Below are 27,113 nucleotides of genomic sequence, written 5' to 3'. Positions count from 1 at the left end.
TAGAACACTGCACTAGTTAATATTTCCAAAAGGGAAATTCACATTATTTATGCTTTAAATTATACATCAGTACCCAAAAGAAAGCATAAACTACCTAGAAGATATTGGATGATCTAGCCTTGTGTAATTAAATGCAATTAATTTGTAACTATTCCAGATTCTGGAACTGTTTGAATTTCTCGGCAATTCTTGGCACAGAAGCATCCACGCTGATCCCAACTGGGAGAGGTCTTTTCTGGGTAGGAGGGACCCAGATTTGGCAGCAGCAAACTTGAAACTCAAGGGAGACTCTTCACATTCCCAAAAGAAGTCTTGGGGCACCACCACGCCTATGGTGAACAAGGGTGCTTATTCAAAATGCCAAAGCGTGATGATTTTAAGAGGATTCTCCTCTTTCAATAATCTCTGGGTACACTTGGAAAGAAATTTTACCTTCTGTGTTGTAATTGAATAGATTTTATATTTTTAAGATAAAGAACATTCAATTTTACAACCCTAAAAGGAAAGTGTACAGGCTGCTTTCTCTAATTCAATCTTAAAGCTCTTCTCTTTGATGAGGAGCAGATACTGTTTAATTTCTGACCCACCAATATGTCTTCCCAGCCTATAGAGAGACGGGGGTGCTTTCTATCTCCTTCCCGTTTACCACCGTAACTTCTTCCCTGACTATATTCTCCACTGTGGACAAATTCAGAGTTGTGACTGGGAAACAAAATTCCTGGAGGTATTTAAAAAAAAAAAAGTCAGGGTAATGCAATGTGTGGAATTTGGATTAAGCTCTGAAATGTTTTTAATTCCATCTCCACTGCTCACTATTTGTGTGATATTAATGAAGTAAATAACTTCTCTGAACCTCAGTTTCTCCATTGAGGTAAAATTCTTTCAGGGTTATCATGATGATAAAGTGAGACTCCTACAACGTAATAGGTATCTAGCATAATCCCTGGCAACAAGTTGAATCCCACGATTATTCCTTCCATTTAAAAAAAAATTAAACCAACCCCCATGTATCGTTTCATAAACCTAGAAGAGTCCACTTATTTTAGATCAGACACTGAGAACTTAAAAGGAAAGATAGAGAAGAAGTTTGAGATAGGCTTTGAGCAAAAACAAGAGACAACCAACAATAACAGGGCATTTGCTATAATCATTTCTGGAGATCTTTGCTGCATAATGCGGGTTCTTCTTGCACAACAGCCAAACATGAATTTGACAAATGAAATGACTGTTTTGGTCTGCGGTAGGTCAGAAAACAACAGTAGACCAGAAGGCCATGAAGGGGATTTAAATTGGGTAAATCTTTCAACCTCTCCTGACAAGTTAAGTATAGTTGGCCTTGATAGAAACTGCCAACAGCAACTTCTGAGTTTCCAATGTCCCCCCACACTGGTGGACACCTGGGATGTTCAGAGGCATTACTGTGTTTGTTTTGGATGTGGAAATACATGGAAATAGAATGAGATCTTCCTGAGATTCTTACACATAATCGTTTCTTGAATTTCACTAAATTATGGAGTAAGGTTTATTTTGGAGCCTGCAACCCCAGATAATGAGGTCATAGCCCCAATTTAAACCAGAGACCAAAGCCAGACTTTTATAGCTTAGATGTAACACATTCAGAAAACACACACACACACACAGCAGATAATATATATTATGTATTTCTTAGAGTCAGTATTTTGCTCTATTTTCTTCCTTTGGTTTCCACACACACCCTCAAAATGCCTGCTATCACTCACACCCCTTAATAGTGACAGACATACATGTGATCTCAGGGAGTAGTGCATTTCTGTTGTTTGGTGATGAGGAACTGGGCTGTCCCCACTCAACTCCATGATATCAAGATGAGGAAATCAATGCCCAAAACAGGAGTGAACAGCTCCCATAATAAACTGAAGAGGGAGTACTGCTATTAATAATAGTTAATCATTATTAATAATAATGATAATGATCATAACAATAACAGTAGTGGGACTGCTTACTGAGCACATTCGAAGCACCATGGTGACAGCTTGCAGACATTTTATTGTGTAATTCTCATAATAATCCATTTATTGTCACCATTTTACGGATAAGGATACTGAGGCTGAGAAGGTGGTCACATCACCGTAAAGTAACAGGGAGGGAGTTGGAACTCCTGTCTGTAAAGTCTTTTAACAACCACATGAGTTTAGGTTAAGGATGAGTTCCACAGATAGTCACTCCCTTATTCAAAAGTTATTTATTACATGTTGACCCCGTCGCTGGGACTAGGATAGATGATAAGAACACAAAGATGAATTAGACTCAGTGGTTTCCCCAGTGTTGCAAATGAAGAACAGCTTGTGAGGAACAGCTGGCAGTTGGTGTGGTGAAGAAGCTGTGAGAGGTTGGGAGCTGTGACTGAGGTGATTGAAGCAGTGGGCCAGGTTCCATCACAGAGGACCTTGTGACTGCAGCTATGGAAGTTTACCTGTATCCTCTACACATGTCAGGGGTTTAAGTCATGTTGAGGCAGAATTGGATTCAAATTCTAGAACAGTATCTGACTCTAGATCATGAGTTAGTCTGGAAGAGTCCAAAATTGGAGACAGGAAGTCTATTTAGAGAAGCACTGGAATGGTCCAGGCCACAGAGGGCTTGAGTTGTGGCCACTATAACTGAGATAGTGAATTCATAAACTACTTATGAGGTTGAATCAGCAAGACTTGGGAATATTGGGGATTGGTTAGATGTGAAGAGGGAAGGATAGAGAGGACTGCAGTAACTCTTATAATATGGCTGTAGGGACATAAGATGGTCCTGCGACCATTCCATCGAAGAGTAGAGTTTTTGAAGCGTGGAGAAGTAGAACAGTTGAAAGGGAGTATACTGTTCCTCTCTGCTAACACCTTGATTTCCTGTCCACTCCTGGAGTCCCACTTCATCACTGTTCCCTCAGAAGTCCAGAACTTCATGAACTAAAACAGAGGCTTTTCTCTCAACTCTTGTGGTTGGTCATAATCCAGCTCTAGAGCCAAACATGACCCTCATCCTCAGAGGAACTAGGGTTGTACAGCCAGACTTTGTCTCCTACAGTGCTACCTGTTTTCTTCCAGCTTCCAGGTGCTGTGGTCTCTAGACAGTTGAGTCATAATTTCCCAGTATGGGAGGTTGCACCAAACACCTCCTTTTTAATAAGCTACCTTTAACCTGGATGTGTTGACATTCTGCCTTGTTATTCTTAATAATGTATGAAGGTGTCATTTGAAGTTTGCTTTACCACTGGACTACCTATAACAGACTAGCTTTTTGGGCTAACTTCTGATTAGCCTGGATAGAAGTCATTTTGGCATGGTATTATCATGGGAGTTTAAATACCTGCTCTCTGTAGGCTCTTAAGACCCTCAACATTTCAGCCCATGGAGTCTTTTCTACTTACTGGCATGAATGAGAGCTGGCTTGGTGGACACCTCCAAAATGAAGACCAAAACTTCTAATAGAATATCCTTGCCCCCATTCCCTAACCCTGTAGCAACCCAGATAATTGTGTTAGACTTTCTGTGTGACCCCTTGTCTTTTGCTTTCCTCCTCCTCCTCAGAGGTGAGTCCAAACTTTGCACAAAAGAAAAAGCTACTAGGTGTTGCCCAGCAGCAGAAAATAGACCTATAATATGAGCTGTGGGGAGCAAAACTTAATGGACTGCATTCACTCAGAACTGCTAGAGCCTGCAGCTGCAGAATTTATAGAATCAACACACACACGCTGAGCTGCGCTGTAACACACACACAGCTATCACAAAAGAAACTCAGAGAAACTGACAAGTGTCACTACCCAGCTCGGTGGCTCCAAAGGATCAGGATTTGCAAACTTCTGCATCCCCCTCACAGTCTATGTTCTAGCCCCAGTGAACCACTCTAGCTCATACCCTGAGAATGCAAGGATTTCTTTTTCTTCCAAGTATAGGCATGCACTTCTCCCCTTACTAGCTAACCTTTCCCATCTTCTCATCTAAGTTTAAGAATAATTTATTGGGAGAAATATTCCCTGGTACCTACAAGTTAGATTAGGTGTCCCTGCCCAAGTTCCAAGTATATGTGATATGGTCTGGCTCTGTGTCTCCACCCAAATCTTATCTTGAATTGTAATCCAAATTGTAATTCCCACGTATTAGGGGAGGGACCTCATGGGAGGTGATTAGATCATGGGGGTGGTCCCCCCATGCTGTTTCTCTCCTGCCGCCATGTGAAGAAGGATGTGTTTGCTTCCCCTTCCACCATGATAGTAAGTTTCCTGAGGCCTCCCTAGCCACGCAGAACTGTAAGTCAATTAAATCTTTCCTTTATAAATTGCCAAGTCTTGGGTATTTCCTCATAGCAATGCAAAAAATGACCTAATACAATGTCGTAGTGCTTTCTTTCCCTGTATTCCAATAATCATTTTATCTTTCTGTATGACTAAACTTTAAACTTAAGGGCCAAAACTTTCATCTTCATATCCCCAGCAGTTCGTACATGTACTGCATACAGTACTTAATAGAGGTGAAGATGGTAATGAAGGAATAGGCAGTTGCCTCTGCTCACCATTCTCAGTTAGCATGAAAACAGGAAGAGAATGTAATGTTCTTTCCGAAAGGCCCACTCTGTTAGGTTTTTCTACTAGGGTGACTCCAGCCAGGACAGAGAAAGAAACCTTATCTAGCACTTCCCCAGTCGTAATGGGCTCTTCACTGTGCTCCAAAAACTATGACTCTTCCGGGGCCTAGGAAAACACTGACCTCACCTAGAACAGAAACCTCCAATTGGGTATTGTGAGGTATGCCTCAAAGAAGACCCAGGCATTCCTCCCGCAGATAATGAATGTGCTTTTCAGGCCAAGGCTTTGGAGAGAGCCTCACCAACACTTCCTGTCTCTTCATGTTCTACATTCAACCCCTGGGACACCATTGCCCATTTTACAAGCCAGCTCCTGCACATCTCCCAGGCACCAGCCTGTTGGTGCAATCCTGAAACTCACTGGACTGGCTGCCCCAATCTCCACTAGTGAAACGAAGTATGCCATGTCTTAAGGATGCGCACCGCCTGCCAAGTTGAGAAAATGGGGAGGTGCATTCAGATTTTAACCTCCCTGTTTACCCTTTTTCTGGTGCCTCTAAACCAGGATTCACTAATACTGCTTTACATGCAAGTTTTCAAAATCACATCTGTCTCTTTCCTTGATTGTGGTGGCAGGAATTCTTTTCCCCCATTCAGAACTCTCCCAATACTCGCCTCTTTAATTGGAGAACACCCTTCAGGTTTCACTGTAGTCACAATACAACGTCTTTGATATTAAAGGTCAGTGCAAAAATCATTGCAGTTTTTTACCATTACTTTTAATGGCAAAAACTGCAATTACTTTTGCACCAACCTAATATTAGGGTCTACCTCTTCTCTAAGGCTCTTGAAGGCGCAAAACAAGTCTTACTTTTCCTTATCATCCTGACAGGAATCTAGTACCAGAGGCTTATACGTATTTGGCAAGTAGTACATATTTGCAAAAAGAAATGGAGTGGAATTATCTGGAATGAATGGATTCATTAAATGAGGCATGGTTTGGCACACCACACATTGGCAAAAGAATGCAGTATTCAACAAGCGTTTATAGTCTCTTTGATTCTTTTAGATGATTTCGATACTAATGTGCTTTTGATTCAGTAGTAAATGGAAGCAGAAGAAATGCAAATGCACATAGAAATTATTGTGAACCATGAGAAAATCACTAGAATGGCTAAAAAGAAAAATAATGACAGCATCAAATGATGGAGAAGACATGGAGCCACTAGAACTCTCATACATTGTTGGTGAGAGTGTAAAATGGTAAAATCACCTAGGAAAATTGCTGAGTAGTTTCTCAAACAGTTAAACATATATCCACCTAATGACCTAGCACTTCTACTCTCAGGGGGATTGAAATGAAAACATGTAGGTCTAAAAAAAAATCTTATGAAAGAATGTTCGTAGCAGCTTATCTCATAACAGGCAAACACTGGAAAGAAGCCAAATGTTCATCAACAGAAAAATAGACAAACAAACTCTGATATATTTATACAATGGAATATTACTCTGCAAAAAAGGAATAAATTATATACATAAAACAACATATGTGAATCTCAGAAATGACATACAGAGTGAAAGAATCAGGCAACACAGAAGAACATAGTGTACAATGTCATTATATAAAATTTTAGAATTTCATAGAAGACTTGCCTACAGTGATAGAAATCAATTCAGTGGTTGCTTCTGGGGTGGAGAACTGACTGGAAATTGGCATAAGGGAACTTTTTGTGGTGAGGGAAACATTCTGTGTCCTGGTTGGTAAATGAGGTTACACAAGTATATGTGTTTGTCAAAATTTGAGTCAACAGCACACTGAACAGCATGTCATTGTATGCAAATTATACCTCAAACTAAGAAAGTCATTTTGGATGCTTTGTCTCTCAAGTCTCAAAGAGAAGTCTAGATTTTTAGGGCAGAAAGCAGGCTGAGTAAATCCTAAGGTCCCACTCATGGTGTAGATGAAGAAACTGAATCCCCAGATGGAGAAGTGACGTGTTCAATATCGCACAGACGTAGTGGCTGAGGCAGGACGAGAATGCAAGGCCCTTAATGTGCAAGAAGGTTGGAACCTCATCGAATGATCCTTTAGAATGAAAATACTTGGAATTATTACATTGGTACAAAAGTAATTGCAGTTTTTGCCATTGAAAGTAATGGCCAGAACCGCAACCACTATTGCAACAATCCAGTACTTCACCCCTACAGTCTCCTTGCTTAGACATTATCAGTTAATTGTCCTAGTGTGCCCTTATACCCACCCCCTACTCTGCTCCATACCATTCCACAACTCCTTATGGTATTTCACCAAGGTGGATGATTTCCTAAGCTTTATCTTCATGAATACTAGGGCAGAGCTGAACTAACTAGAGTAAACTAGAGTTGCATTCTCTCTAGATATAGGAGCTCTAGATTTTAGGTCATCCTAGGGCCAATGCAGAGACCCAAAAGAGAAACTCAGTGACTCAGAAGAAAGGTAGAGAAAACCCTGGTTACCAGAAATCAGGAAAGATATAATAAGATCAGATACAGAAGCCCAGGCTGCTATAGAGACTGGCCAGAGGTCACTGAGTTGGGCAATAAATGGAGCAAGGAGAGGAATCTGGCCATTCCATCCCATCACCTGTACAAACCAGACTGGGTTACTTGCTCTGTTCTAGACAGTATCTGTCTTACCAGACTCAGGCTCCTGGTGGGGACCTCCAATCCCATTGCTGGCTCTTTGCTCTTTACTTCAACCACATGTCACTTGGATACCCCAGAGAGTAGCAGGAAAGGATCAACCAGGTAAGATGTGGTCCCCAGACCCATCACCTCTCACCAAGGTACAAGAGGGATACTGTTTAACCATGACACTACTCTGAGACAAAAACCTAAATTTTTACTCTTAAAAAATCAGTTGTTAATCATCCCCCTGTGATCTCAATTCCTTGCATGTCAGCTTAGAAGGGATGCTTCTGGGTACTGGCTGATTTTGTTCCTTGGCTACTTCTTTTCAGACAATAAAGTCCTTGTTAGGGGAACCACCCCTATCTCCTTCACTATGGACTACTGTATGTCCAGTCTTACTGAAGGTACAAATTGTGGGAAAGCAGGCCATATGCTCCCAGTTGAAATATGTCTCTTGAAGATACGTAACCTGACTATCAGCTGTGCAAGACATTGTGTAAGCTTCAAAGGGCCATCTCTTATACAATGCCAGACACTTAGTAGATGTCTTTTAAAAAAAATATTAGTCGAGTAAAGAATGAGTGAATATTTGCCTTCTGGCATCTGTGACATTTCATCTCAGTGTATTCTGGGCAAGAAAGCAATTGTTCTTTGAAGCCCAGTCAATCTGTTTCAGGGCACACATTGCCATACTGTGCATGGGTATAGCATGTAACTTCTCTGAGCCTCAGTTTACTCATTTTCTACATGAAAAATAATAATACTGAACTTAAAGTAGGGACTTGTAGCCTGGAGTCCATGGATCCTTAAAGGCACCTTAAGGTGCCCTTAAAATTGAATATTATTGTCTATATGTATGAATTTTTATGAGGGAAAGAGTTTTAGATTTCATCAGATTCGTTAACTAGGTCAGTAACTTCTTTAAAAAAAAGAGAGAGAGAATAAGAAACCACTGTGGCCTTAGATATTTTTGTGAAGATGCAGATAACGTATGTAAAGTGCCTGAGAAAGCTAGAATGCACTGCAGCTGCTACACAATCATCTGGCCTGTGTAGCAAGCTTTCTGAGCTTCGGAATGATTATTCCAACTCTTATGAGTCTGCAACCTTCAAAATAAGCCCTTTGAGTGGTCATCTAGATCATTCGAGGCAAATTCCTTGTTCTCTTCTGGACCCAGTTGCTTGTCTGTAACAAAACAGTTGTACCTGGTGTTCACCCGAACTTTGCAGATGTTAACATTCTGACTCTGTGCTCCCCACCTTCGATGATAGAAATAAAATTCAGGTGAGCATCAATGTATTTAGCTGTGTTTCATTTCCAGAGGGGTTAAGGAGAATGGCCTCTGCTTTTTACTTCCAAGAGAACTTAAGTTGGTTACCGGAAGTCAACTTCAGTGCAAAGAAAGGTCTGGGAACAGCGTACGGGAAGGGCATTCTCAGGATTGGGCAAGGAGCAAAGCAGACCAGGGCTTTTGGGTTCCTCCTTTGAAAAGAGGTGATGGAGTCAAAATTCCAGGTTTTGGAGGAGCAAAGCAGTTCAAAGGGGCAGAGTGCAGGTGGGGTCACGACTTCTCTGCTTCTTCCAATCTCTCAATCAGTTGAAAAAGGAAACTGAGATAAACACTCATGTTTGGAGGGCAAACCACCAATTTGCATAGATTTAGGCAGGAAAGAGCCCCTTTGGCGCCCTTCCTCTTTGGCTTGCTTCCAAAAGCTTTTGAAAAGCTTCTCTCATGTAGACCCCTACGTTAGGGTAAAGTTTTGAACCCACCCTCTGGTTAACTTTGGAGGAAAGAAGATAGGAGTCTGAAACACCCCTCCCATGCACTTCACAGTTACACCAAAGACCTGGTGTGACCATCTGGAGCAAATGCACAGAAAACCCACTCACCCTTGGCTAGTACTTAGATGAGTCCATTACCAAGCCAGGCGGAATTTCTCATGAAAGGAGGCTCTGGGTTATCCCAAGGAGTGGGTTCTCCATATGGGGGCTTCAGTTACTTATCTGGTTTCTACATTAACCCACCTCAAATTTCACAATTCCCCAAAAGGAGTTGAAACGTGACCCATTGCTATGTGTGAATATGGTTGGTTCCCACCCAAACTCATGTTGAAATGTGATCCCCAAGGTGGCAGCGTTGTGTTGGGTAGACAAATTCGTGGATGGCAGGAAGACCATAAGGCAATCAAAATGATGAAAGGACCAGGGTCTGATCATATTTATCAGGCTGGAATAATGGTAACATCTCATTAAAACTGATTCAAAAATAGATGCAAAACACCCCCACTTTGATTTAGAAGAAAAAACTGAAAACACAAAATAGGTTGGAGAAAAAAAGACTAAGCAGGAACATACAAGAGCTAAAAAAAAAAAAAAAAAAAAAAAAGAAAAAAAAAGCCAGCAGTGTCCTAGTCAACAAGAATGGTCAATATAAAGCAAAGGTGATATCTGGCTGATGAAGATGTTAACACAGATTTGGGATGTATTAACAGAAGTTGATGTTCCAGTGCAACAGAGGTGATCATCTTGTCTTCCTCCTCTATGGTCAGCCCAGCCTTAAAGTCAGACCTAGTATGAGAGAAATTGCCAAACTGGCTCAATAGTATATTCCATGATAGGGACAGAATCAGAAGGAAATAAAGAAAGAAATTTCTGAAAATCGGAACCTTTCTACCTACAATAGGTTAACTGTCCTACCCTCAGAGGTCTCTAAGCATAAACTGAGTTGACCAAGGCCAGGCCTGGTGGCTCAAACCTGTAATCCCAGCACTTTGGGAGGCTGAGGTGGGAGGATCACTTGAGTCCAGGAGCTCAAGATCAGTCTCGGCAACATAGTGAGACCACATTTCTACGAAAAAAAAAAATGCCAGACATAGTGGCAAGTGCCTGTAGTCCTAGCTACTGGGGAGGCTGAGGCAGGAGGATCACGCGAGCCCAGAGGGTCAAGGCTGCAGTGAACCATGATCACACCATTTCACTGCAGCCTGGGCAACAGAGTGAGATCTTGTCTTAAATAAATAAATAACACATTGAACAAAATATATTACAGGAGAAACTCCTAGATAAATTGGATATGAGAGATGCTGTGCACTTCCAGGGTGCTATGATTCTCCATTCTTTCTATGAACCTTAATGCTATGGCCAAGTAAGACAGTGTCCTACTAATGCCTTTCGTTGTGTTAGGGCAGGTTTAATTGCTTGTCAAACCAGTTGGTTTACTGGATGTCAAGCCTCCCTGGGGAGGCAAGGATTGTGCCAAGTTCTTTGCCATCCAGATGTTCAGGGGATGGAGCATTCCCTGGAGGGACCTACCCTACCCCACCCTAGAAAGCTGCTGGACCTTGGCATGTGAGAAAACCTGGGCTCCTCCAGATTTACATGGCGAGGGAGTGGGAGCTGCCCCACCTGCCAGTTCGGCTGCCCAAAGTCCCATCCTACACAGGTTTGATAGCTCCCTAGGAATAGACTTTGGCATGGGCCCCTAAAGTTGTCTGGTAGAGACATTCATATTGGGCACAGTCTATGGCAGCCCACCAGGCCTTACAGCACTTCTCTGGCTCTGGTGTTTGCCGTATCCTGTCTGCTAGATTGTGAGGTTCCCTAGGATAAATATAGATTAAAAGCCGACTTCCTCTGGGAAGCTTTCCAAAACTAGGCCCTCCCCCACAACCCCAGACGTGAGCTTCTAGCTCCAAAATCCACAGTATGGATTGTGACTTCTCTTCTAGTGGAAACCACTTTCTAAGTTGAATTATAACTGTTTACACATGCGTCTTATCTCTAGCTCTCTTACTTGCTCATTCCATTCTCATTTTAATTCTTTCTGTCCCCAGCACCTGTGTGTTGTCAATTTTTAAATCCATTTGTTCAATCATTTACTCATTCATTCAAAAATATTAATTGAGCACATATTCAGTCCCTGTTCTCATTGAACTCTCTCACAATCTAATGGGTGAGGTAGACTGTAATCAAGATGTGCTGTATAATAGGGAGGGAGGGAGATGACGTGCTGAGAGTACAGAATATTGAGATACGACCCAAGCAGGTTAGGGAAGACTTCCCTGAGGAGAGAAGAAGAGTGACTAGGAAACAGCTGGGCAAGCAGTGGGGAGGAATGTGTTCCAGGGAAAAAGGAATAGCACGTGCGAAGATCCTGCGGTAGGAGAAGCCATGGTATCTGCTGGAACACGAAAGAGCACAGTAGTGTGGCCAGGCAGGGAGGAGCAAGGGGGCAAGATAGGGCTGGAGAGAAAAGAAAGGATGAGTGATCAATTGGATGACTAATTAAATTCATGATTCAATGAATCAATGAGTGAATGAGAATATTCCCTGCCTCTTCACTGGGAATTATGTAGGAGCATTGGTTTGAAAGCCAAGCAAGTGGAGCTCCCGTCACCTTTCTACCACTAGCTCTTCTGTGGTATAGGATTAATCAGCCCCCTTTCTGAGCCTCAGCATGTTCATCTTTCATGATGATAGAGGAGGGTATGGTCATTGCTGTGATTTTTTTTGTTACTGTTTACTGTGGATGCTGCTTGTAAGGTTTACTATGGGAGGTGCTGATGGAAGTTTTAAGCTTCTACCAGATTTCATAAAAGCGAATGCCTCCAAAGGCTGTGCTGGTCCCACAAATGTATCTAGCCAGCCCGTTGTTAAACAGTGGGGTTGATGTGCTGCCTCACACTTGCCTTGCACCACACCCTGCCGGGTAAGGCCGCACATTCCAGATCCTGTGGGTCTGCAAGCCACCGGTCAGGGCACAGGCACTCTATGCAGTGACATATCTACTAAGGAATCGTCTGAGAATGAACTCCTTCAGTCAAAGCAAATACAAATTAAGGTAAATGAAATGTTGAAAGTCACAAGTCATGTGAATAGGAGGCTCTGCTGCCTTTGTACCTTAAGACAGAATGACCTTGGTCCCTGCCTGTGATGCAATCTTCCCAGAGTTCCCGTCCAGACACATGACTGGCCCTCAAGACAGCCATGCATTCTGCCCTTTGTCTCCAAAGGCCACTTTCTGACCCTTTCAGCCATTCACCAAACAATTAGCAGTGCTCCTGGTGTGCCACACCCTCTGCAAAGAACCCTTGGGAGAAGACTTGAACTTGGTTTTGCCTTCCAGGAGTTTCCAGTTCAGTGAGGGAGACAAACAAGTCTCCATCTACAATGGAATACAGCGTGCAAATGTCCTGTAGAAGCTCACTCATTCACTCACTCAGTCAGCCAACAAATATAGACGAGAGCCTCTCTCAGGCAAGGCACTGTTTTTGCTCTAACAGGAGCTTAATTTTCAAGTCCTATTTGTATATACATGCATTATATGAAGCATTAGATGGTAAGATGGAGAAAAATTCAGCAGAGAAATAACATGGGAAGAGCTGAGAAAGAGGCCATGTTGTGATTTTGAACAGGATGGTCCGGGTAGTCTTTATTGATCAAATGACACGAGCCAACATGGGAAGCCAGGGAGCCTGTGGATGATGTGTCTATATAATGGGGAGCAAAGTACTATATGACCTTTTGTCCAAGGATCTGCAGGAGGCAGGATATCTCTTTCCTCCGCTGATGTAGAAGGGACTAGAATGATGAGGGCTAAAGGTCTAGGATGCCAGCCTGGCTTTCCTCAGACCCATGACCCCTTGGTGTAATTGAATTAAGGAAAAGTCTCAGAGTGCCTCAACTACTTCCTAAGCCCCGACCTAACTGCATGTAGGTCTAACTGTCTGTACCATAAATTAATATATTCCTGTAGTAGACAGACTAAAGGTCCCCCAAAGATCTCCTCATCCTAAACTCCAGAACCTGTGAATATGTTTTATTCCATAGTAAAAAGAACTTTGCAAGTGTGATTGAGTTACGGGTCTTTATGGGGGCAATCATCCTCAGTTATCTAGGTGGGCCAGATATAATCACAGGGTCCGCATAAGAGGGAGGCAGGAGGGTCAGAATCCGAGGAGGAGAAGTCACGTCGGAAGCAAAAGTCAGTGTGGTGCAGGGCAACAAGCCAAGGAACTTGGGCGACCTCTGGAAACTGGGAAAAGAACGGAACTGATTCTCCCCTGCAGCTTCCAGAACAAACACTGTCCTGTCGACACCTTGATCTTAGCCCCAGAGACCCATTTCCAACTTCTGACTGCCAGAAAGGTAAGATAGCACATTTGAGTTATTTTATGCTGCTTAATTTGTGCTAATTTGTTACAGTAGCAAAAAGAAATTAAAACAATTACCAGATTATTTTGTTTGATAAAAATACACATAGCAGTTTACAGAACTCTGGGTCTCTTTACAGATGACAATTCATCATTGAATCCCCAAAAGCAGGCATCAAGGTAGGTACTATTAGTTTCCTCATCTTGTCGATGAGGTCATTTAAGCACAGAGAGTTTAGGCAATCTGACTAAGGTCACACAGCTCTTAGTGGTGTGGCCAGGATGTAAACCCAGGTTGTCTGACTCCAAGGATAATGTGTACCTGCTCCCATTGATTTTCTTACACTGACCTTTGCGAGCTCAACAAGAGCCTTTGCCTTTCTCAGGCCTGGACAATCACCGGTGCTGTCTCCACAGGGGTATTCCTTCTCCCATACTGCTGGGCCCATGGACAGCCTCTCAAGCCACCTTGTGACTTATCCACAGAAATTTTGTCTCCTTTAAAGAAACCAAGCATCACCAAATCGATATTGAAACAAATATCTGGTTTCCATTTCTAAGGGAAAACACAGAAGTAAAGAGGTCATTGATCTTTCTTTTTTTTTTCAATTTTATAATGTAACCCAATATTTTTACAGAGATACAATTCACATATCCTTAAATTCACCCTTTAAAAATGTACAATTCAATGGTTTTAGTATATTCACAAGGTTGTGCAGCCATCACCACCATCTAATTTCAGAGAATCTTCATCACACTCCAAAAGGATATCCTGTCCCCATTAAGTAGTAACTCCCCATGATCCCCTTCCCCCAGCCCCCGAACCACGAATTTACTTTATGAATTTGCCTGTTCTGGCATTCCATATAAATGGAATCAGACAGAATGGTGCAGCCACATCAGGTTTTTCTACTGTCCCAAGTGAGCCTGCCTTGTTAGGTTGTCCACCACAAATCTAATATTCACCATTTCTTCCTTCATCCTCCATTCCATTGTCAGTTTGCCATTATTTTGTGGCTCCATTTGTGTGGGCGTGTTTGTAAGCTGCTGCAAACCCTTTTGAGAATTGGGCAGTGCGAGAATACATAAAAACATTGATTCTCAAATCAACCAGTAACGAAACTGAATCTTACAAAATGTGGCTTTTGTGTCTGGCTGATTTCACTTCCTATCATGTTTTCAAGGTTCTTCCATGTGGCAGCATTAATCAGGGCATCATTCCTTTTTAAAACTGAGTAATATTCCATCATGGGCTATAACATGAATGTGTTTATCCATTCACCATTTGGATTGTTTCCACCTTTTGCCCTTTGGGAATAATGCTGCTATGAACATTTATGTGATCCGTTTTATTGTACCTAATTGGAAGGGATTCCAGACAGGATCCAGTGGCTTCCAGAGAGCTCTGCTGGCATAAAGGCCTGTGAGCAAGTTGCTCTTCTTACAGTCCAAGTCTCTGCGGTGAGATGTCGACACCCCTTTGGAATGTACCCCAGGGTCCAAGAAGGAGCAGTGGGTTCATGTGCAGAGAGTACATTGTTCTTTCCCGAAGGGGAAGTGGGAGAAGATTCTCCATCTATAAAACAAAGGGCTTCATGAAATGAAGAACCTTAAAAACTTGCAGAGGGAACCACTCCACGGAGCCGAGTCTCAGGCTAATCTCTCTTTCATGGTTATTTTTGATGCTAGACCCACTGAAATGCATTATGCTACATTGATATGTGGGGTATACAGTTTATATGGACTGCACACATTAAGCAAGATACATACATATTTTAAATGTAATAGGATATGTCATTATGACTTTTTTTTGTTTTCAGCATTCACTTTGAATAAAATTTTAAAATACCTCTTGGTGGGGGGTTGGGGACAAGTAAAAACAGTTATGTCCAAAAGCTCTAGTAATCAAAGGCTTTGGGTACATGCTTTTGTCAATAATTTTAAGAGCTATTACAAATAAGAAGAAAGGACTTGTGTTATGTGGTCACAAAGAGCTCTTCCAAGTTCCCATCTACACCAACCCTGACTTCTTGCAGCCTCTGTAGAGGCATGTACCCCATGCCTTAACGTGAAGACACGAGTCTCAGGCTGTGATCTCACCTCCTTTGTCCAAGCACATCCCAAAGAACATGTCACCCAGCGGCGTTTCCAGTGGCAGCAACACAATAATACGCATTTCAGTAACACATGGAATAAACGTTATTTTCATTCCAAATGCAGTGGTGGGAATCAGAGAAACAATGGCCTTTTCCTGCCCAATGATACAAGTTAAAAATATTGCCTGCTTCTTTGCTAACTCCCATCTTAGCCCCGCACATTTAAAAATACACCCGTCAGTGGCTCTGCATTTGAAAATGTATTTTGCATCTGATAATTACGATGCATTTAAAGGGCAAAATTAGAAAGCACAAAATTAGGCTGCCAGGCTTAATTAGCCCATTCTTTTTTCTAATGGGTGGAATTCGGGCAACCGTAGGCTTGAGGGGCACAAAGACCCCTAATAGGGGTAGTGGAAATTCACCCACATCTCTGTAAACTCAGTCTCTTGGCGAACCAGATCAGGGGGATTAACTGCACAACAAGAAATGTGAGAGACACGAAACAAGACAATTACACACTCTTGTCCCCAAGAAAACGATGTGAGTGCAATTACAGAGTAATCTATCAACAGATAACAGAGGACCATGCACGTGGCCTCCCAGAGGCCTGATGTAATCACAGTGGCATTATGGGTTTCTATGTAGAGATGAACTCCGCAGCTTGACGTGACACATTTTCCAGGATAATTATCACCCATATCTGCCTGCATGCGAAGACCCACTTCCCTCACCAGCTCTGACCTTGCTAAATGATTATTGAAATGCCTTACTGTGCACACTGTAACTGGCCACTGCTCCCAAGGACCATAAGCTCTTCACGAAGGGGTGCACTGAACTGGCCGGGATAGGACTGGAAACTTCCAAGTGCCTTCCAAGGCTGTCCACTGTATTCTCTGAAATCTGATTCCGCGTCCCTGATGAAGTTATCTTGATGGCTGGCTGCGTGGAACTCACCCTGTACCCAGCCAGGTGGATCCGTCCCCAGCATTCAAGGGGAAAGTTCTGTCTTTTCAAGTTGCCATGGTCCTTCGCAAGCCACGACAGGCCATGGGAAGCCGAGTTGAGGCGCCGTGATCCCAGGTATGAGTCACCCTGATGAATCAGCCGTGTCCCTACTATTTTTTTCAAGCTGTGGTTTTCTTTATAACAGAGACTGTGTTGTTCATTTCGCAGCCAGATCTAGAAAGCTGCTGTATGCTGAGAAAGGAGGCCTACTGTACTATGTCCACTAGATGGAACTTAGAAAGGCCCGCCCCTGCTGCAGGCCGCAAGGAATGCTCTGAAACAATCCATGGCACAGCTGCAGAGCTATGGAAGGGGCCTGAACCCTGACTCTCAGTACCTGGGTGGTCTCTGGCAAGACACTGCACCTCTCTGAGGTGAAACCCCCAACTTGTAGAGTTATAAAAATTCATTCATTTAAGAAAGTTGCTTTCAACGAGGAGCCATTATGCACCACCACCCCCCAAGGGTACCATTTGGCCATGTTTGGGGACATTATTTGTTTGTCACAAGTGCTTTCCTTACCATTCTTTGTTGTTGTTGTTGTTGTTTTGAGATAGAGTCTTGCTCTATCACCAAGGCTGGAGTGCAGCAGCACGATCTTGGCTCGCTGCAACCTCCACCTCCTGGATTCAAGCAATTCTCCTACCTCAGCCTCCCAAGTAGCTGGGACTACAGGCTCATACCACCATGCCTGGCTAATTTTTGTATTTTTAGTAGAGACAGGGTTTCATAATGTTGGTCAGACTGGTCTCAAACTCCTGACCTCATGATCTACCAACCTTGGCCTCCCATAGTGCTAGGATTACAGATGTGAGCCACCACGCCTGGCCTTCTTTACCATTCTTTACGTGGCATTTGGTATTACAGAAAAATATGCACTTTAGTGTGACTCCCTTAAGTCACTAAACAGTTGGTTAAGATTCAGACCTTCATTTTTGTTTCAACATCTTTATACAAAATGTGTATGACCTCAAATTATATAGACCAAGATGTAGGGGAAAGGAGGCAAGTAAACCATGGCCCGCTAGAGTCACTATGTCAGTGTTATATTTTTTAACCTGGTTAATGTCTCTTCATGACAATTGTTAGCTATTTCCTTCCAAAGAGCCAAAACAGGAGAAATACAAGAATAGGTTGCTAGAAAAGGTATAATATATTTCAGCTTCTGAAACTTAGTAATTGGAATTTTCCCAGTTCTGAGCAGAATTGCTTTACCCAGAGTCCAGTCTGATGATAAAATGGTGGCCTCAACCATGATTCCAGAGAGAGAGAGAGAGAAACATTCAGGAGCTGCACACAGACAGCTTGCGGATCCTCAGAAGAATGAGAAACCTAGGGAAGGTTTGGGTAGGAATCTCCCCGGGCCTCTTAACTCGGTGCAGAGGCACCTTCCCTCTACAGCAAACACAGCTCCCTTACCCCTTGTATCTGCAACACCTAAATCCACAGCGGACAGAACAAAGAGCATTGCGATTGTCAGGAAGGAAGAAAGAAGTTCTGCAAAACCCCAGCATGGGATAAACAGAGCCCAGGCAATGCTTAAAGTTTCCCACATGCCAGGTTCTTAGGGCTCTTGATTGACCATTCAAGGGAACACAGCTGTTATGGAGGAGGGGGAGGCAAGGTAGACCCTGAAGGAGGAGGACGAGGACTGTTTGCAGACTAGACTATTCAATTGACTTGGAAAGAATTCCCCTCATGCCTCCCTGCATAAAATAGTTGTCTATTTCAGATGGATTACTGCAAACTCCCAGATACAGCCCTTAAGTGCTGTTTACACAGTGAGCTAATTGCGGTAATGGAACCCACCCCTCCTTGTCCCTCAGCTTCAGGCCAGTTTCCCTCATGAGCTTCCATAGTAGCAGCCCTATTTGTGGATCTTTCTCTCAGCCCCATACTAGGAGCCTAAGTGGGAAATATGTAATTATTCACTTTATAGCTATTGATGCCTCCAATGCTGACTGGCCATCACCACCCAGGGCTTTCAGGCAGCAGGGATGACAATCAAGCAGAGGGGGTCTGTCTGGAATCAGACTGACCTTCTTTCAGGACAGGGCCTGGGGCTCACCATCACCAGAGCCTTGCCTGCACAGGTCCTAGGAGTTTGGGTCTGGATTAAGTTCACATTGTGGGACAGTTTTTCAGTAGCAGTGACTGTTCTGTTGGTCCCTGTTAGTCTCGCTTTTTTCCTAAAATTAGCAGCAGGAATATTAGCCCGTGGTGTTCCTTTAAATAACTCCCTATATCTTGGTGAAATGCACCTGTCACTGCAGTTGAGGCCAACCAGAAGCCCAATGTGCATGCACTGTGACCGTTAACCTGAGTGTATACAGCTGAAGCTTGCTCATTGATGACTCTCATTCAACAGACCTCACCTTTTGTTATGCCTTTATCCCATCAAGCCCCCATCTAGATTCTATTTTAATGCAAGAACCAGTTTCTTCTGCCCTGAGACTTTGGCTCCTGTATTCATTCCTGATTGCTGCTATAACTATTAACCTCAAATTTAGCAGCCTGAAACAACAGAAATGCATGCTCTTACAATTCTGGAGGTTAGAATATCAATGTGGGTTTTACTGAGCTGAACTCAAGATGTTGGGAGGGCTGTGTTCCTTCTGCAGGCTCTAGAAGAGAAGCCATATCTTACCTTTTTCAGCTTCTAGAAGCTGCCTGTTAGCCCTTGGCCTCGTCCTCCAGCTTCAGAGCCAGCCATAGTGGGTAAGTCCTTTTCAAATTGCATCACATGACTCTTTCTTCTTGTGCCCTCCCTTCTATTTTTAAGATCCCATGTGATTACATGGGGCCCACCCAGATAATCCAGGAGAACCTCTCTATTTTAAAGTTAGCTCAGCAACCTTCATTTCATCTGCAACCTTCATTCCCCTTGGCCATGTCACCTCCCAAAGGATGTGGACATCTTTGGGAGCCATTATTCTGATTGCCCAGTTTCTCTTCTGAGAATGGTTCTTATCTCCTCCCCTCAATTTGGCAGTTGGACAAATGAACCCTCAGGTAACAATTTTTCTGAGGTAATGTTGGATCTTGAGACTCTCCTGCCTCCCCCCAAACCCCACACACACACCATCATTATCATCATCATCATCATCATCAACATCATCAACATCATCATCATCAACCGTTTCAAGTCCCCATGAGTGGACCAGAACTAACATGTAAGCTCCATGAGGACAGCTTTGAACTATGTTCTGAGTGCTTAGAACAGCACCTGGTATACTGCAAGTGCTCCATAAATACTTATGGAATCAATCAATCAGATGAATAAATTTCAGCCTAGAAACAGTGTGACAATATCATACATGTGCCCCAGGGTCAGAAACAGAGTTTATTTCTTGCCTAGTTACCTAGCAGTTCTGTGCTTCTAAGTTCGGCTTATCTCTCCGGTGAGGATAAAGTTCTCTGTCTAATGTGGCTACTGTGAGATGACAGCATGCTTCGTGGGAGCCCTGGGGTGTGATAGCATTGTCTTTGCCCTAGTGGTTACCACCATGGATAGGAAAAGAGACATATAGGCAAACAAGACCCTCAAATGTTAGAGATGTGTTGAGAAAAATGTGTTGAAAGACAAAGAAGGAAACGGCCGGTTCAAGGAGACTTCACAGATGTGTGGAGACTGGAGCCTAATTCTAAACAATGAGTGGGTGTCAGAAAGATGGGAGAAGGCAAGAGGCATTCCAGGAGAGGGAAGGGCATGAACAAAGGCCCAGAAGCATGGAGCCACCTAACCCATTCAAGGAGCTGTGGGCAGTTTTATAGGATTAGAACCAAGGGGACAATGGGTTGGGGGGTGGGGGTGTGACATGACAAGTGATAAGGCTGCAGTGGAGTGGTAGGAGGGCTTGTGACTGAGCAGGTCCTGTATGCCCTGCTAAGGCGCTCTAATAGCTTAAGTTGGTGCTTGACAAGCTGGGTATCCCTCAAATCGGTAGCACCAACACATGCATGGTTTCTGATTCTGTGCTCTTGCTCTCTCATTCATTCACACAAACGACATGTGCAGGAGACACATACAGCGGTTTGGCAATAAATACATACACCTGGGACATGCACATCTATCCAATGCACATACAACCTGCCTACTAGGATGACATATGCATTTGGGGCCCACATCTTGCATACATACACATTCATGGTCCAAGCACACACAGGAGGCATCCAGAAGCACATACATATGGGACATATATGTATGTGCCCAAAACAAATACATCACTAAGCATGTGGACAAACACGCACACACACACACAGGACACACACACAAGCATGCATATTCAATGTGCACACTGACCGGGCACATACGGGCAGCCACACCATCACAAAACACACACCATGGACACCAAAGACACAGGCACACGAGGAAAGGACACCCTTACTGTCGATGTATACACACAGGCTACCAATCATGCACACCTTCCCACTCGCTTATTACACATATCCATGCTCACACACACACATACTGAACATACACTCACATATTTACATGCACAAACACACATACACACACATACAGAGGGCACCCACAGTGGACCATGCCAAAGTGCACGTGTGCACACATGTGCACGCACACACACACACACACACGCATCTTGATCATGCATATGCAGACTTCTCATTTCTTTCTGGAATGTGTCTGGGTTCCAGGCAAGCCCTTGTTTGGCCTGAGGGAGGCTGTGATTATTCTCCCAGCCACAGCAGGCAGGGCAGCTCAGAGACCTGTTTTGCATTACACCGTTCATATCTACGTCCCTCCCCATGAGTAAGGGTGGTGCAGAAAAGGAGTGCCTTAGCCTCTCCTTGCACCAGGCTTCTATCTCTCCCTGTAACCCAGCCCCACTGGAGTCTCTGCAGCCTGTGACAATGGGATGTTATCCAAAAGCATTGCTGGGTCTTTTGCAAGAGTTCCCCATGTGAGACTTACTGCCTATCCTTATCCCTCCCTTTCAAACTCAGCTGGCGGGAGGCCAAGCCATCTCCGGGGTAGGGGGGCAGAGCCAAGCACTTGGCAGCTCCTAGCACTGTGAGGCCCTCATCAGCCACTCTCCCAGGGGCCCTGTTTGGGCTAGAGAGCCCAGCCAGCTCTCTAGCTCTGCTGAAAGGAGTCCCCCGCAACATCTGCTTGGCCTATCTGGGGCTATTCAAGCACAACTTCCTCTTCTGCCTGTGCTCATCTAGGAATTGGGTTCCAATGAGCTGGAACTTGGTGCTTTTGCCTGAAGTTTTGACAAGTTATTGTTTCCTGGCAGCAGCCAAGATGGAGCTGTGACCTCCATCTGGGTTAATGAGTGGAAGACTCACCATGTGCCTACCATGTTGTCCCAGTTCATTGTCCTGCTCCAAGGTGCTAATAAACAAGGTTACACCTCATATTGGTTGCACAGCCTCCTCCTTGGATACCATTGCATACCCTCAGTCACAGCAAGCCTCAACAGACGTAGACCAAGCCCCTACTCCTTGCTAGAGAAGGAGAAAAATGGCAACATCAGTGCAGCGAGCTGTCAGAGGGATGTTAATAAAGTAACTCTCATATTCTCCATGGCCCCCACTCCTGGGAGATTTGGTTAAAATTCGTCCAAAACTTAATTCCACAGACTTGCAAGAATCCCAAGCTGTCCCCAGAATTGCTGTGAACTCCACCTATTCCTCACATGTCTCTTAGCTTTGGAGCTCTGAATGCACCTGCATGTGGCTTCAAATTCCACCCCCATCAAGCTGAACAAAAACCCATTACTTAAAAGAATTTCCAAAATAAACCCACTTGTCTGAAACACTTTGAATTCAGTGACTTTACTGAAAGCTTTGTGATCACAGGAAGGGGTACATCGCAGGGGCTTTGGGCTGGTCTTCCTGTGTCCCACCAGCTTCAATCCTGCGCTCACCTCCCATCTTCTTCTTCCTTCCCTCTTGGGAGTAACTCCCAGTTCTGTCTCCCTCTCCATGGGCTTTCTCACATTCAGGCCGAGGAAGACTGGCTCCCATCACTCATTCCCAAAGAGACCTTTTTTAATATTCTCCTCTCCCAAGAGTGTGTGTCTGTCCTTAAGAAATTCTCATAACAGCTGCCAAGAAAATAAAATATCCTCTAAAACATCACATCATAAAGCTGCATGTTCACCAGAGAAGTTCCTCAGACAAAGATGAATAAACGTAGAAAAGGGAGCTCTGGAAATGAGACTACTTCCAATATTAAGAAGATGCCTGGCTGGGCACAGTGGCACCCATGTGTAATCCTAGCATTTTGGGAGGTGGAGGTGGGAGAATCACTTGAGGTCAGGAGTTCGAGATCAGCTTGGCCAACGTGGTGAAACCCCATCTCTACTAAAAATACAAAACTTAGCCAGGCATGGTGGCGGGCACCTGTAATTCCAGCTGCTCAGGAGGCTGAGGCAGGAGAATCACTTGAACCTGGGAGGCAGAGGTTGCAGTGAGCCGAGATTGCGCCATTGCACTCCAATCTGAGCAACAGAGTAAGACTCTGTCTCAAAAAAAACAAAAAAACAAAAAAGAAGACGACGAAGATGCCTGAGATGCCTGGCTACTAAATGCAGAATTAAATGAAGAGAGAACTCGGGAATTCGGTGTCAAAACGACTCTTTTTTGCCCAAGCATTGATGAGACAGCTGAAGTGAGAGTCAGAAGCTCACCCCCTAGATGGGACCCCAAGAAATTTCTCTCTAGCCAGAGTCTGACATCTTTGTTCCATGTTGACGACAAAGATCTGAGCTCCAAAATCCACCCCCGCCCCCAAGTCACTGTGGTTTCTCCAGGCCAAGAGGGGCGAAGACCGGGCAGGCACAGGTTACAGGGCTCCTCTGAAGAGTTGACTAGCGGCCATTCATAGGCAGGAGAGCTCCTTCTCAACAAAGTCTGTTTGTTTCCCCCAAGAGCCTGGGGAGTCTGTGCCAAGACAGAATGACTCATTGGCTCCCAGGCCTTGCCTCACTCTGGGAGACACTCAGCCAGGCCCTTCTCCCCGAAGAGCAGCAGGGCAGCCTCCATCTGGCTCCAGGCCGATGTGGGTGCTACACAGTGAGCTTAAAAACTCAACGTGGAGAAGGGTTCAAGTGTGAGTCTTTCAGCCTCACCCCTCATGCAGGATTCCTGTGTCCATGCGTGACGACTTTCTTCAAGGGTTCAAATATGATCAGTTTAAAAGTGAGTGTGATTCCCCTCCACAACCCCGCTCATCTGAAAATCTCTCACTCATGGCCAAATTTGAATGCAAAAGTGTGGAAACTAACGTTGGGTCCAAAACAGCCTTTGCAATATTTTAGAAGTTTCCAGAAAAGCTTTATCCAGGAGAGAAATTTCTTTCTTCAGAGCAGTCAAAATCAGTTATTGACACAAGTTAACATAACTCATCAATGAAAAACTGGATACAAATCCAACTAGTTATCCTAACAGCTTCAAACTCATAGTCGATTATATCAAGATTATACTTGCTACTGACTTCAGAGGATGGTTATGAAGAGTAAATAAGAAAACGATGACTACAGAGACAGGCCAAAGCAATGCTCTCAGTAACTTACAAGTATTATCTGACTCCATCCTTATCATCTCTGTCACAGGTCTCCAGAAACTGCATGCATCTTTATGCGATTTTGAGGAATCTGAACCTGGAGAACTTAAGTGGTCCAAGTTCACAAAACTAATAAAAATCATACTAATGACAGGCACAAGTATCATGCCTGTTATCCCAGCACTTTGGGAGGCCGAGGCAGGCAGATCACTTGAGGTCAGGAGTTCAATACCAGCCTGACTAATATGGTGAAACCCCGTCTCCACTAAAAATACAAAAATTACCCAGGCGTAGTGGCGGGTGCTTGTAATCGCAGCTACTCGGGAGGCTGAGACAGGAGAATCGCTTGAACCTGGGAGGCGGAGGTTGCAGTGCGCCAAGGTCACACCACTGAGCTCCAGCCTGGGTGACAGAACAAGACTCAGTCTCAAAAAAAAAAAAAAAAAGAAAATTAACACAGCAAATAAGTAGGACGATAAGATAGTAAAAGGTGAGCACCACTCAGCGACTTAGAGATGCAAAAATGTTTTAGTGGCCAGTGCTTTAGAAGCACATATATTAATTGGCAATGCATATGCTAATTATAAAGCTAGCTTATCAGTTCGGTAAAAACTGTTTCCACAGGTCCTTCATCACATCAACCCCCAGACAAGGTATTTCCTAAACAGAAAAGTATGAATCTGCAGGTAATCTTGATTAGTTTTTCTTATGTTTCCTCCCAGCAAGAGAGATGTCACTTAGTCATTCAACAAATAAATTTATTCAGCGCCTCCTTTGGGCCATGCGCTCTGTTGAAGCTGGGAATAAAATCGGTAATGGAAAGAGACAGAACTTACAATTCAGGACAGGGCGTATCAAACTCAGCACTGGTGACATTCCAGGTTGGATCATTCTTTGTTGGAGGACCCTGTTCTGAGCGCTGAGGGGATGTTTATCAGCTTCCCTGGTCTCTAGCTACTAGATGCCAGTAGTGTACCCCAAGAGGTGACAACCAAAAATGTGTCCAGAAATTTGTCAAACGCCCCTGGCGGGGCAAACTCACTGCAATTGAGAACCACTGCAGGAGAGGAGGAGAGTCATTAATCAAACACGGACAGTTGTCAGCACAAGGAACTTGAAGGACCAGCCCCAAACTCAGTTTTCTTGGTAGAAGTGATGTCTAAATGGAAATGCTGGCCCTAGCAGAACTAGGCAGAAGTAGTAGTTTGGAAGGTGAGAGAGATGGGTCTTGGAAACATATCTGAGGCAGAGAAAACAATGAGACCCAAGGCAAGGAGGGAAGTGTGATTCTGATTTGGGGTCTGTGTTGTTTAACATACATATCCGTGCTGTGGATAAACACTAAAGGCAGCATTATTCAATGTACATTTGGTGCAATACAGAGAGAAATGCATTTCAGGAGGTTTATACAAGCTAGAACCATGGGCCAAAGTTTTAATGCACTAACAAGATCAAATGCAAACTTCTACACTATGTGCCTCCCCATAAATCCAGCCATTAAAGAATGGAACCCTTGGCTGAAAGGCAGGACTTCTAAAAGGCTTTGAGTGGAAATCAGTGGATCTCACACTCATTCATGCATGAGAAACCTCTGCAGGGCTTCTTAAAGCACAGATGGCTGGATACCAATCCCAGTGTTTGTGATTCAGGAGATCTTGGGAGGAGTCCGAGAATTTGCATTTCTAACAACTTCTCAGGTGATGTTGAAGGGGCTAGTTTGGGCATCAACTTTTGAAAACCACTGGTATCAGCTTTAGTTTTTAAAGATGTTAATGGCAACAAGGTCACATTAATAGAGATAGAGTGTCTAGTCCAAGAAGGTGAGAACCTCAATACCAAGAGAGTACACTGGCATGCCAGGAAGAACGCTAAGCATCACATTTTAAGGGATCCTTGGTAAACCAAAAGGTGTCTAGAGAAGAGTAAGAAAATGTGGGGCATTTGGCCTAGAAAAAAAGAAGTTATGGGAAGAATGTGGGAGCTGCCGTTAAAGAGCTGAGGGACTGTACCATGAAAAATGGATTTGATTCCATTTTTATTCTCCAAGTTTGACCATGGTAGTTCAAGATAGGGACAGTCAGCGGGGGTAGGAGTGCCAGGGATAAAGGTTTGGGCTCAACATGAAATGGAATCTTGTAACAATTGCAGCTTTTGTGCAGCACTATTCAATAGAAAAATAAGACGAGGCATACATAACAATTGTCTAGCAGCCATATTACAAAAAGTAAAAAGAAACAGGTGAAATTAATTTTCATAATACCTGTCATTTAACCTAGTCCTTCCAAAAGGCTGTCTCTTTGACATGTGATCGGTATTAAAATTATTAATGAGAGAGTTTACATTCATTTTCTCTTTGTACTCAGTTCTAACCTAATGTGTGCTTTACATCTTCAGCACACCTGCATCCAGACCGACCACCACTGTTCCTGCACTCCGCGGCAGTAGCCACAGGTGGCTTGGAGCTCCAGCATTAGACAGCAAAGCTCTAGTGATTTAGCCAGCATGAAATAAATGATTCCTCATTCTCATCAGTTGCTCTGTTCTGTTACTGACTTTGGGATTTAATGGCACTGCTATTCCCTTAATACATTCCTATTTTAACATGAATTCCCGGTAGGTTTTACGTATATTTTGAGAATTTTATGACACATTTTAAGGTATCTCAAGAAAACCTGGGGCACCCTAAATAGAGATGGTAGCAAGATTCCTGGCTGTAAGTGACAGGACACTGTATTCAACCTGCCTTAAGAACATAACAAAATAATTCATTGGTTCTCATTTTGAAAAGTCCAACAGCAACACTGGTTTCTGTCTTGGCTTGGCTGTATCCAGACATAATTGAGTTACCAGCGTCTTCTATGGCTCCAAAATTCTCTTAATTCTGTGTTTGCCTTCATTCGGTGGATCCCCCTGACACAGAAGTATGGCCACTGGAAACTCCAGCCATAAATCATCTGTACAATGAGCATTCCCTGTAGAATAAGCTTCTTTTTTCACATAGTTCCAAAGAGTCCTAGATTTGAAGCTCATTGGCTTGAATTAGCAGTGCACTGATTATCCCTGAATCCAAGCATTATGGACTAAGCATTTGGTCAGGGTTGA

The 27,113-nt window shown here is 43.7% G+C and overlaps 1 long non-coding RNA gene across 3 annotated transcripts in view; it reads left to right on the top strand.

The window, feature by feature from the left end:
- LOC102142342 (uncharacterized) overlaps positions 1 to 15,045 on the top strand; it is a 107,769-nt gene extending 92,724 nt beyond the window's left edge. For 2 of the 3 annotated variants that reach the window (XR_010583985.2, XR_010583983.2), the window contains one exon: positions 158 to 4,310. This is a non-coding gene — a long non-coding RNA (uncharacterized lncRNA). Of the gene's footprint in view, positions 1 to 157; positions 13,372 to 13,516 lie in introns of those variants that run through there. The other variant, XR_010583982.1, reaches the window with a different exon arrangement.
- Positions 15,046 to 27,113: the final 12,068 nt, after the last annotated feature.

This window comes from Macaca fascicularis, chromosome 20 (genome assembly GCF_037993035.2).
Source record: "Macaca fascicularis isolate 582-1 chromosome 20, T2T-MFA8v1.1".
Classification (NCBI taxonomy): Eukaryota; Metazoa; Chordata; class Mammalia; order Primates; family Cercopithecidae; genus Macaca; species Macaca fascicularis.
This window is presented reverse-complemented; position numbering and strand designations above follow the sequence as displayed.